Consider the following 12056-nt stretch of genomic DNA (forward strand, 5'->3'; position numbering starts at 1 on the left):
GATCGCACCCTTCGCCAGTAGGGTGGCAATCTCCGCTCGCATGACGGGGGCGTTGGCCCCGATCATAGTGGAACGGACTCCCCGGAAGCAGGGAGGAACCTGCGCGAACTGAATCGCGTAGCCGTGCCTGACGGTCCGCTCGACCCAGCGGGACAGCCCTGGAAGCTGAAGCCAGACATCCAGAAACTGCACCAGCGGGGTCATACGGTGTACAGACGTACCCGGTGTGGGCTTGCAGCGATGCAGCGTCACCGGCCCGGACATGGGAGGCTGTGGGGCGTCCCGGTGCGGGGGCACGGTTGACAGCTGCGTCCTGACAGAGGAGACCAGGGAAGGACGCACGTTCCACTGGGGTCTGCTCTGCCAGGAGGCTGGCGACAGAGTGGGATGCGAGTGGCGGGACCCGTGGGTGGCGCGCACCGTCATCACCGGACTCTGGGGGCTCAGGGATGGGAGTGTTAATTCTTTCTTTGACCAACATAGGGTGCTGCTGACCCGGGGGCCAGCAGCTGAACAAAGGATTCTCCCCCGGCCCTCCACCGGGGGAAGGAGTGGTCCTGCTACCATCTTCTCGAAAGAATTTCCCATCCCTGAGCCGTCCATCTCAGGAGCGCCGCTTGGCCTGGCGTTTAGCGGGGCGGCCTGAGGGGACTTGGACGCCTTCCTACGGCTTCCTCCGCGACCCGGCCCGGGTGAAGGCTGCTGCTTGGACCGGGTGGGAGGGGCGGGAGCCTTAGGAGGGCGTCCTCGGCGTGGAGCAGACTGAGGCGACTGTGCCGGCGGCTGGGTGGAGGCAGCAGCTGGCCGCCGGGGCAGTACGTGTTTGATAGCCTCAGTCTGCTTCTGGGCGATTGAGAACTGTTGGGCAAAGTCCTCAACCGCCCCGCCGAAGAGGCCGGCCTGGGATATGGGGGCATCGAGGAACCGGGTTCACTCGGTGTCCCGCATATCGGCCAGGTTCAGCCACAGGTGACGCTCCTGGACCACATTTGTGGACATCACTTGACCCAGGGAGCGTGCGGTCACCTTCGTCGCCCGGAGAGCGAGGTCGGTGGCGGCACGCAGCTCATTTAAGAGCCCCGGATCAACTCCACCCTCGTGCATGTCCTTGAGGATCCTGGCCTGGTAGACCTGAAGGATCGCCATGGCATGCAGCGAAGCGGCAGCCTGCCCCGCGGCTCTGTGCGATTTCGACACCAAGGTTGATGTGAATCGACAGGCTTTGGAGGGGTGCTTAGGATCACCACGCCAGGTTGAAGCGCTCTGAGGACACAGTTGCATCGCAACAGAACGTTCAACTGGAGGGACCCCAGTGTACCCTTTAGCTGCCGCCCCATCGAGGACGGAGAAGGCGGAGGAAGTCAGTGAACGGTCGCGGGAAGACAACGGGGACTTCCAGGACCGCGTGAGTTCCTCATGCAGCTCGGGAAAGAAAGGTATTGAGGGCAAGGACTGACGGGTGTCAGCGCGAGCCCCCAAAAACCAATCATCGAGCCTTGAGCGTTCGGGACAGGGTGGAGGGTTCCACTCGATCCCTAAACTCGCGGCTGCCCGAGACAACATGGCTGTCAGCTCTGGATCTGACTCGGGCAATGCTGGCACGCCCGAGGGCGGCAGCACAGCCGAGTCATCATCTCCAGAGGACTCGAGCCCACCTTGTGATGCGGTGATCGACATCGCATCCTCCTCCGGAGCGCCAAACGAGATGCGCAGGGGGGCCGGAGCCGGCCCCGCGATCTGCGTCTGAACACTCGCGGGTTGCAATGTGCAAGACGGGGGTGTGGCCCGAGGCATGAGCGTCGGGGCTTTGTTCCACACCGTAACCGTCAAGTCACCCTGACCACCAGCCAAAGTACTGGGCCTCTGGGACTCAGTAGATCGGGGTGTGGTAGAGGGGACTCTCACTTCAGTACGAAGGTCATGGAGTCTTGACCGCAACACTGCGATGGTCATGTTCCCGCAGTGAGAACATGACGCATCCACGAACGCTGTCTGAGCATGCTGAAAGCCCAAACATACCAGACAGTGTTCGTGCCCATCAGAGGAGGAAAGCAACCGACCACACCCAGAAGTACACGGACGAGACATCCTGAAAAGGACGCGTCACGTGTAAGCTCTTTTATGAGAGGAAAGCCTCGCAGAGAACGCCGAAGCACCCAGGGACCACACACCAGCTGTCTAGCGGACCACTGCGCAGATCAGCAGGCAGGCAGTATGATGATCACTGGAACGCGCCGTAACACCAACGCCTCTGGAAAGCTGCTCGTCTCGAAAGCTGTCGAAGACTCAGATCAGGCTTGTAGGAGTGAAGAGATCCTCTTGGCTCCAAAGCAGAAACATAATGCGATGTTGCCAGCGTACTTCCTGTTATACCCACGAGGTGGGGCGGAGTTACGCATGCAAATTCCGCTGTTACGACCCGGCTCCAAGTCATAACATAAAGAGGACAATCCACAAAATGAGTTTACTTAAAGAAACATATAAGTTTATTTAAAGTTAAACAAATCGTGTCTAGGGTCAAAACATAAGGAAACGATAACAAATATCAATACAACATCAAATCAATAAATGGTTGGAAACGGGTTTGGTAGAGTGGTGGAAAACATAATGGGAACACAAACTCAATAACCCACCCTTCACACAAAGACACAAAACAAATGAGAGAGAGCTGACAAACTCCAGGAAATCCTTAAATAAGTTGCCACAGGTGCAGCTGATCTTCAATAAGGCAACTCCGCCCACCGAGGAGGAATTGGACCTAGAATTGACTCAAAAGAAACTAATGTTAAAAACAGGGGCAGGACTGTAACACCTCCACCCACAAGACATTAAATAATCTTGATTATTTAATAAAAATAAATAAACATAACCCCAAAATTAGGAGGGGGAACAAACAACGACATATCAATTTACATAAAATAAAGAAAAATACCTACTGATAAATGGCTATTTACCACTCACAATGGGCCACATTATTGAAAGAATCCACAACTTTAATTTGATCAGTGGTCACAGGCAGGAACATCACAAGAGGTTACGCACGAGACAGTGCATCAGCTAACACATTTTCCTTTCCCTTAATGTGATGAATTTGCAGAGAATATGACTGCAAAAACAAACTCCATCTCATCAAGCGCTGGTTGGTGGTACAACTCCGCTGTAAAAAAACTAAGGGATTATGATCAGTCATCACCTTAATCGGGTTGCCGCTGCCCAAATAAACATCAAAATGTTGGATAGCCAATATCAATGCCAAAGCTTCCTTTTCAATTACAGAATAGTTTCTTTGATGGATGTTAAACTTTTTAGAAAAGAAACACACGGGATGTTCAATTCCTCAATCATCATCCTGCAAGAGAACTGCACCGGCACCCCTCTCACTGGCATCCACCGCCAGTTTAAAAGGAGTCTCAAAATTTGGGGCTGACAAAACAGGAGCATTCACTAACAACGCCTTGGCGTTATCAAAGGCCTGCTGGCAACTGCTCGTCCACACAAAAGTCAGTGAGAGAACTCACTACACTTGCAAAATTTGGACAAAAAGCGCGATAATAGCCAGTCATTCCCAAGAACCTCCTCAAAACCTTACGTGACCGAGGAACAGGAAAAAGGTCTATAGCTTCAACTTTAGCCCGAATTGTTCGCACCTGTCCCTGCCCCACAATTTTGCCCAAGTAAGTAATGGTAGCCTTGGCAAATTCACACTTGGCCAAGTTAACAGTCAGATTAGCATCCAATAAACGATCTAATAGGGCTTTTATTTGGGCTATATGAGTACTCCAATCAGCACTATACACTACAATGTCGTCCAGATATGCCTCACAGTTGCTTAACCCTGATATCACTTGATTAACTAATCTCTGAAAAGTAGAAGCAGCATTTTGCATTCCAAAGGCCATAACCTGATATTCCCATAACCCATCTGGGGTCACGAATGCAGAAATCTCTCTGGCTCGGTCAGAAAGAGGAACCTGCCAATAACCCTTCAAAAGATCTAATTTGGTTACATACTTGGCAGGGCCTACCCGGTCAATGCAATCATCCAATCTAGGTAAAGGATAAGAATCTACCTTAGTTAGAGCATTAACTTTCCGGAAATCTGTACAGAACCTTTGAGAACCATCAGACTTGGGTACCAATATACATGGAGAACTCCGGGCACTCTGGCTTGGTACAGCAATTCCATTCTCAACCATATAGGTCACCTCTTTACTCAAGAGAGCACGCTTTTCAGGACCAACCCGGTATGGATGTTGTTTCACGGGTTCAGCACCTGAAACATCAATATCATGCACAACAAGTTTAGTTTGGTTAGGCACATCCGGAAACAAAGGAACATATGAGCTTATCAGTTCTACAAGAGTAGACCTCTCCAACTGGGGCAAATGAGAAAGATGAGCCTCAAGATTACGAAGAATTTCAGAATTATTCAATCGTGGTGCAGGAACCACCACTTCACCATGATCCTCGGAAAGGACCGGAGCACTTGACAATACCGCCACACTATTGGTCAAACCAACAGAGCTCCTTGCCCTAACAAAGTACTCCTTCAACATATTAATATGACACAAACGACTACGTTTACGTCGGCCCGGCGTAGAAATGACATAATCTAGATCACCAATCTTGCGCTCAATGGTGTAAGGCCCTGAAAATCGTGCCTGTAATGAAGAACCTTGGACAGGAAGCAAAGCTAGAACTTGATCTCCTACTGAAAAATGGCGCTCTTTAGCCCGCTTGTCATACCAGCTCTTCATCTTTTTCTGTGACCCAGTAAGATTAGCACGAGCAATTTCCCATGCTTTACTAAGCCGATAGCGAAAAGAACTAACATAGTCCAGTAGATTAGAAGAATCGGATGCCTCCGCCAACCATTTCTCCTTCAACAATTGCAAAGGACCACGGACCTTATGTCCAAAGACCAATTGAGCAGGACTAAACCCCAGAGAATCCTGTACAGCTTCCCTGGCTGCAAAAAGCATGAAATGCACTCCTTCATCCCAATCCCTCTTGAACTCAAGACAATAGGTTCTTAACATGGTCTTCAAGGTTTGATGAAACCTCTCAAGGGCTCCTTGGGACTCTGGGTGGTAAGCACTAGAATTGCAATGTGAAACACCTAGCTGATCCAGCACCTGCTTAAAAATCTTGGACATAAAATTGGACCCTTGATCAGACTGAACGGTTTTAGGAAGCCCGAACATTGAAAAAAACTTCAGTAAGGCCTGTACTACCACGGGAGCTGTTATCTTCCTTAAAGGAATGGCCTCTGGGAAGCGAGTAGAAGCACACATAACCGTTAACAGATATTGGTGGCCACGTTTGGTTTTAGGTAATGGACCAACACAATCCACTAAAACTCTACCAAAAGGTTCCTCAAAAGCTGGAATGGGATGCAAAGGAGCAACCGGTATGGTTTGGTTGGGTTTACCCGTCACCTGGCAAATATGGCATGTCTTACAATAAGAAACTACATCTTTTTTTAGACCAGGCCAATAGAAATTCTGCAATATACGATTGTATGTCTTATTTATACCAAGGTGCCCTGCCATATTACAGTCATGCGCTAGTTTGAAGATTTCTTTGCGAAAAACCTGAGGTACCACCACCTGAAAGACATTGCACCACTCATCTTGTCCAGATAAAGATTGAGGGCGCCATTTTCTCATTAATACACCTCCCTTCTGGAAAAACCCAGATGACAGCTTATTCACCTCTTCTTCAGTACTCAGTTCATCAAACAGCGAAGATAAAGAAGAGTCTTTACCCTGCTCTGAAATGAGTTGATCCCTTGTGACCAATGATTCTTTGTATGGAATCTCCTTAGATGTTTCTAACTCGTCCTTACCCATCACTATATGAGTTTCAACAGGCCCATCTTTATCTTCACCCTTCCAATCACACTCTCCAAAAAAAGTATCGGCCAAATTAAAACCTAGATCCCCTTCATCGGTGGATTTAAGAGTCTGTTTAGACATAGCACGTGTCACTGCACACACTGAGAAAACCTCAGGAAAAGACTGAGACAGCTCATCAAGGCTCTCACTTGCCTTAGGTATGCTAGTAACTTGAGGGCTAGGAATAACTTTAACTCCAGCCAAATCATTCCCCAAAATGAAGGAAACCCCAGCAATTGGCAATGAAGGTAGTACCCCTACTACTACCTGACCCGAAACCAAGGGGGACTTTATCACAATATGATGTAGAGGGACAATAGTACAACCCATTTCAACCCCTCTTACCAACACTTGAGATCCGGTATCAGTCTGGTCAGAAAGAGGTAAAACCCCCTCAAGAAGTAACGATTGCGCAGCTCCCGTATCCCTGAGAATACGCACTGGAACACAACCATCCTGCCCTGATAAAGATACAACTCCAGTTGTTAGAAAAGGAGTATAATCGGAGGCACTATCTCTACTTTCCAAGCTCTCACCTTTCAGAGAACAGTGCTCAAAACCTTCATCATCTGTCAAAAAAGGAAATTGGCCGGCAGTGGCTAACCCAACTGGCTTGGTAAATTTTGCTTTCTTATTGAGAACAAAGCACTCAGATATTTTATGCCCTGGTTTTTTGCAATAAAAACAAATAACTTTTGCCCTAGCAGAAACTGCCTCATATTTCCTAGGAGAGGTTGGAACAGAACTAGATCCAGACAGAACCAACTTAACTCGCCCCTGATAGTTGTTTCCTTTTGGGTCACGGTTTCCAAACACCCCCTTATGGGTTAACGCAAATTCATCAGCCATAACTGCTGCATCACATAGCTTGGAAACCTTCTGTTCATTCAAGTAAGTAACTAGACCCTCAGGGACACAATTCTTAAACTCCTCTAAAAGAACTAAATCCCTAAGCTGTTCTTTAGTTTCGACCTGTTTAGCAGCACACCACCTATCAAACATGTTCTCTTTTTCCCGAGCAAACTCTACAAACGTCTGCTTTTCGCTTTTAATGTAATTTCGGAAACGTTGCCGATATGCCTCGGGCACTAACTCGTAAGCATGAAGGATGGAAGTTTTAACAGTGTCATATACAGCACTCTGTTCTAAACTAAGGGCTGAATAAACTTCTTGAGCCTTACCCGTAAGCACACATTGTAAAAGCAGCGTCCAAACCTCTTTCGGCCACTTCAACGTAGTCGCCACTCTCTCAAAGTGGGAGAAATACTTTTCTACCTCCCTTTCAGAGAAAGGAGGAACCATTTTAATATGCCTCCCAATATCAAAAACTTGCTCTACCCTTGGAGAAGACTCGGAGGAACCCCCATAAGGTGAAACAGGCGGCTGACCCTCAAGTCCCCTACCTGCCAACTCCAACTCCATTTTTTTAAGGACAAAAGCACGCTCATGCTCCCTTTCCTCCCCTTCCAATTTCCTCATCTCAAATTCTCCCTGCAGCTCTTTCTCTTTCAAAGCGATTTGGTCTTGAGCTAGACGACACCTCACTAACTCCAAATCTAGCTCTTTTTCTCGTAACGCCATCTCTTTCAGCTTAACTTCACTGCTAACAACAATACCTGGCACTTGCAATTTTTCACTAAAAACTTTTTTTTTCTCTAAAGTGCCCTTTAAGCTTTTTAAGATCGACTCTTTCAATTTCTTATCCGCACTAGTGAGCTCAATATCATAATGAGCAGCAACTAGTAACAGCTGCTCTTTAGTGCACTTTTCAAGTGATTCCTCAGAAGGTTCTTTCAAAAAGTCTTCCACATTAGAAGCCATGGCTAAATTCTATACCTTCACAACAGTAGCTACCTTATGAGTTTCCATAAACACCACAGTATCCCTTCAAACATATTCCACAAAAAAAATATTTAAACTTATGAACAACTCCATTTCCACCAAGCTACTAAACAGTAATTTACTCTACACCAAGTTGACCAGTCAATCACTTACCCGAAGGCTACAAAAGGTTTAACAAAACCCTATTAATAAGTAACATGCTAACAATATAGGACTCCTACTAAAAAAACAACAACTCACAAGTCACAAAATCATGCCTAAATTGCTGATCAAATTCAACGACCTAGCATTAAACTGCATGTTACCAAAAACGGCATGTTACTTAAAACTTCAACATGCCTAACAACTTTGGTTACTGGTGCAAAATTACTTACCAATTTGAAGGAAGTGGGTATGAGAAAAAAAACCTGCTCTCTCAAACAAAACACAAGTTCCCCAAACTCATCATTGATGCTCAACACCCCACCAATGAACCTGGATATTTTAGACAACAACTCCGGTACATCAGAAAAAATAAGAAAAACTATCTAATCTTCAAAGGCTTACCAGGCTCGGGGCCACTTTAAACGCTGAACTTCATGTCACCTGGCAAAAACCAGGCCCTGAATAGCGTACCCCCAACAGAGATTAAATCTCCACCCGGGATACCTTCAAAAATAACAAACTAACAAAACAAACTAAAAAAACAAACAGTGTGCCGTTGGAAGGATTGACTAGCAACCCAGCTGGAACACTCTACCTAACCGGAGACCTCTAATAATTCAATAACTTTTTCCACACTCCACTCAACAAATAAAACCCCAACTCCAAACCACTATTGATCCCGGACGAGTCTCCAATTTATGTTACGACCCGGCTCCAAGTCATAACATAAAGAGGACAATCCACAAAATGAGTTTACTTAAAGAAACATATAAGTTTATTTAAAGTTAAACAAATCGTGTCTAGGGTCAAAACATAAGGAAACGATAACAAATATCAATACAACATCAAATCAATAAATGGTTGGAAACGGGTTTGGTAGAGTGGTGGAAAACATAATGGGAACACAAACTCAATAACCCACCCTTCACACAAAGACACAAAACAAATGAGAGAGAGCTGACAAACTCCAGGAAATCCTTAAATAAGTTGCCACAGGTGCAGCTGATCTTCAATAAGGCAACTCCGCCCACCGAGGAGGAATTGGACCTAGAATTGACTCAAAAGAAACTAATGTTAAAAACAGGGGCAGGACTGTAACATCCGCATGCCCATGGCATTGGCACTGCCATTGGGCGCTGTTGAATACGAAGAAGATGATTGGCTTCTAAGCGAAACCCCCATTCGTTAGTCACTAACGTACGTCGTAGTGACTGAACGAAAGGGAACACTTCATTCATGTCTCAAAATAACTAATTTTTTCATAACATTAGCAAAGGTTTTCAACCAACAAACACACTGTAAATCATAAAACACAGACCTAAGAAACACAAACATCACACTAACATATTTAAATCAAGAATGACACTCTCAACTGTTTATAAGTCACTGCAGTAACATAGTCTGTGTTTACATTATTTGATTTTTTAGATTCAGAATATATTTTAAAAAATATATATAAATTAGTGCCGTCAATCGATTAAAAATTTTAATCTAATTAATTACATACTCTGTGAATAATTAATCTAAATTAATCGCATACATAATTTTAGCTGTGAACGTATTTTAAATATTTCAATTCAAATGAATCAATGAATAATCAGCATTAGTGACATTAAAGTTCAAAAACTCTTTTATTATTATTTTCACTGTTCAAATATTGGCCATAACAATAAACAATATGACCTAATATGCTGAGGAAATAAATTAAAAAGTGCTTCAGGAAGAAACATTTTTTCACTGTGCATACAATCAGGGCTTGACATTAACTTTTTTGCTCACCAGCCACTGTGGCTAGTGGTTTTCCAAAGTTACTAGCCACATTTTCACTGGCCAAAATTTTGCTGCTTGGAAATTACATTTTATATAATTAAAGTTGAATTTGGCATGCTTAAATTACTATATTTTGAGTCATTTTACTTGATATAGAAGATTTAAAACCCTTTCAAACTTTCAATGCAGAGTGACCACCCAAATCAAGACTACATTGTATATCAGCTGGTATGTGCAGGTGGGCTAGGGGTGGGCAATATTTCTTAAAAAAATATATAGATACAGTAGGTTTATTTATGTATACATTTATTTAACACCTGTAGTTGTTTGATTAACATTAATGACAGACAGGTATTCATTTGGGCTGCTGAATGTATGGATGTTGTAACGAGTAGGAGTGTGGCCCCTTTAAGAGTGCGCGCTCCCTGTTGAGAATGCGTATCAATAGTACAAGCGTGCAGTGTCGTGGAATGTATAGGCTATGAACCACCTTTGGATCCAATTACAGCCTTTTTGAGTATGATGCTACAAGCTTGGCACACTTATATTTGGATGGGGAGCGTCGTTGGCACTGCCACGTTCAGATCTCTCCAGAGATGTTCAATCGGGTTCAAGTCTGGGCTCTGGCTGGGCCACTCAAGGACATTCATAGAGTTGTCCCGTAGCCACTCCTTTGTTATCTTGGCTGTGTGCTTAGGGTCGTTGTCCTGTTGGAAGATGAACCTTCATGCCCAGTCTGAGGTCCAGAGCATTCTGGAGCAGGTTTTCATCAAGGATGTCTCTGTACATTGCTGCATTCATCTTTCTCTCGATCCTGACTAGTCTCCCAGTTGCTGCCGCTGAAAAACATCCCCACAGCATGATGCTCCCACCACCATGCTTCACTGTAGGGATGGTATTGGCCAGGTGATGAGCAGTGCCTGGTTTCCTACAGACATGACGCTTGCCCTTCAGGCCAAAGAGTTCAATCTTTGTTTCATCAGACCAGAGAATTTTGTTTCTCATGGCCTTCAGGTGCCCTTTGGCAAACTCCAGGCGGGCTGTCATGTGCCATCTGGCCACTCTACCACACAGGCCTAATTGGTGGAGAGCCTCTCCTCTCTCCACAAAGAAATGCTGGAGCTCTGTCAGAGTGACCATTGAGTTCTTGGTCACTTCCCTGACTAAAGGCTGGAATACACTACACGATTTTTAAAATCTGAACAGATTTTTAAAACACTAGGCATTACACCTGCCGACTTTGTAAAGGGTTACAGAGAAAAGCTGGGCATCATACACTACCAGACTTTAAAATCGTTCGGAACACAAACTGAAACAAGCGCCTGGTTGCTAGACAGACAGTAACATGTTTTTGTCCTTCGAAATAGGCTACTATAATAGTTCAAATTCATAGCTAAAATGAGACTATGTATCATAATGCTGTTTTATTTTGCTTGTTAAAAATGTATTATGCAACATGCATTATTTCTGTTTGCCTGAAACTGTGCATGTGACAGTGATTAATTCATGCGCATACATGTCAGTCAGCGAGCATCGCACTTCAGGCTCGTAGAGAGAGTTTTATTCACAGCTTCAAATTCTGATTTTGGCTGCCTCTGAAATGGGTCAAACCATAGATATTACCTAGAAGTTCATGTAAATACGCTAGAAATCCGCTCAGATGTGCATTTATTGCACGGAGATGGACACCTGCAGGATTTCATCTGACGGTACGCACAAATTTTTTTTTTATTTAGCATTAATAAGTTAAATAAGCATAAATAAATAAGCATATAGCCTAACTTTTACGCACCTGTCGGAGCATCAGTGAGCAACAGTGCCGCAGAATGAGTGTAGCCTAGTCTATCTCTAGACAATGTTTTTAAGTCTGAAAACTGCCAAAAAGCAATGCAATTGTCACCATCCATTTAGCGCATGTTAACAGAGGAAAACAACTGAAAAAACTCTCAATAGCCTATTTCAGATGATTCCGTGAGAGAGCACTCCAAAATAATGGATTCAGGCTGTTTTGCGAACGCGTTTGACCCATTCATAATTTAGAACATAATTTAAGCGTCAAAATGTGCACATTGTGCAATTCAGTTACAGTTTAACTTATTGAAGTTGAACCTAATGCTGTTAAACTGAATATACATCCTGTGTGTGTGTGTGTGTGTGTGTGTGTGTGTGTGTGTGTGTGTGTGTGTGTGTGTGTGTGTATATCCACATAAACAACAAATTGTTCGTCACTATAGCAACAGTATACCCCGTTAATATACCCCCACCCATGGGCGGGCCTCGCACATCACATTCGCACGTGTTCTAAAATCGGCTCAAAATATCAAACATGTTTGATTTCCTCCGACTGGATGGAATCAAAGCTAAAAAATCGGAGTCTATGACCATGATATACTACACGATTTT

Source organism: Gobio gobio (assembly GCF_949357685.1).
Source record: "Gobio gobio genome assembly, chromosome: 24".
Taxonomy (NCBI): domain Eukaryota; kingdom Metazoa; phylum Chordata; class Actinopteri; order Cypriniformes; family Gobionidae; genus Gobio; species Gobio gobio.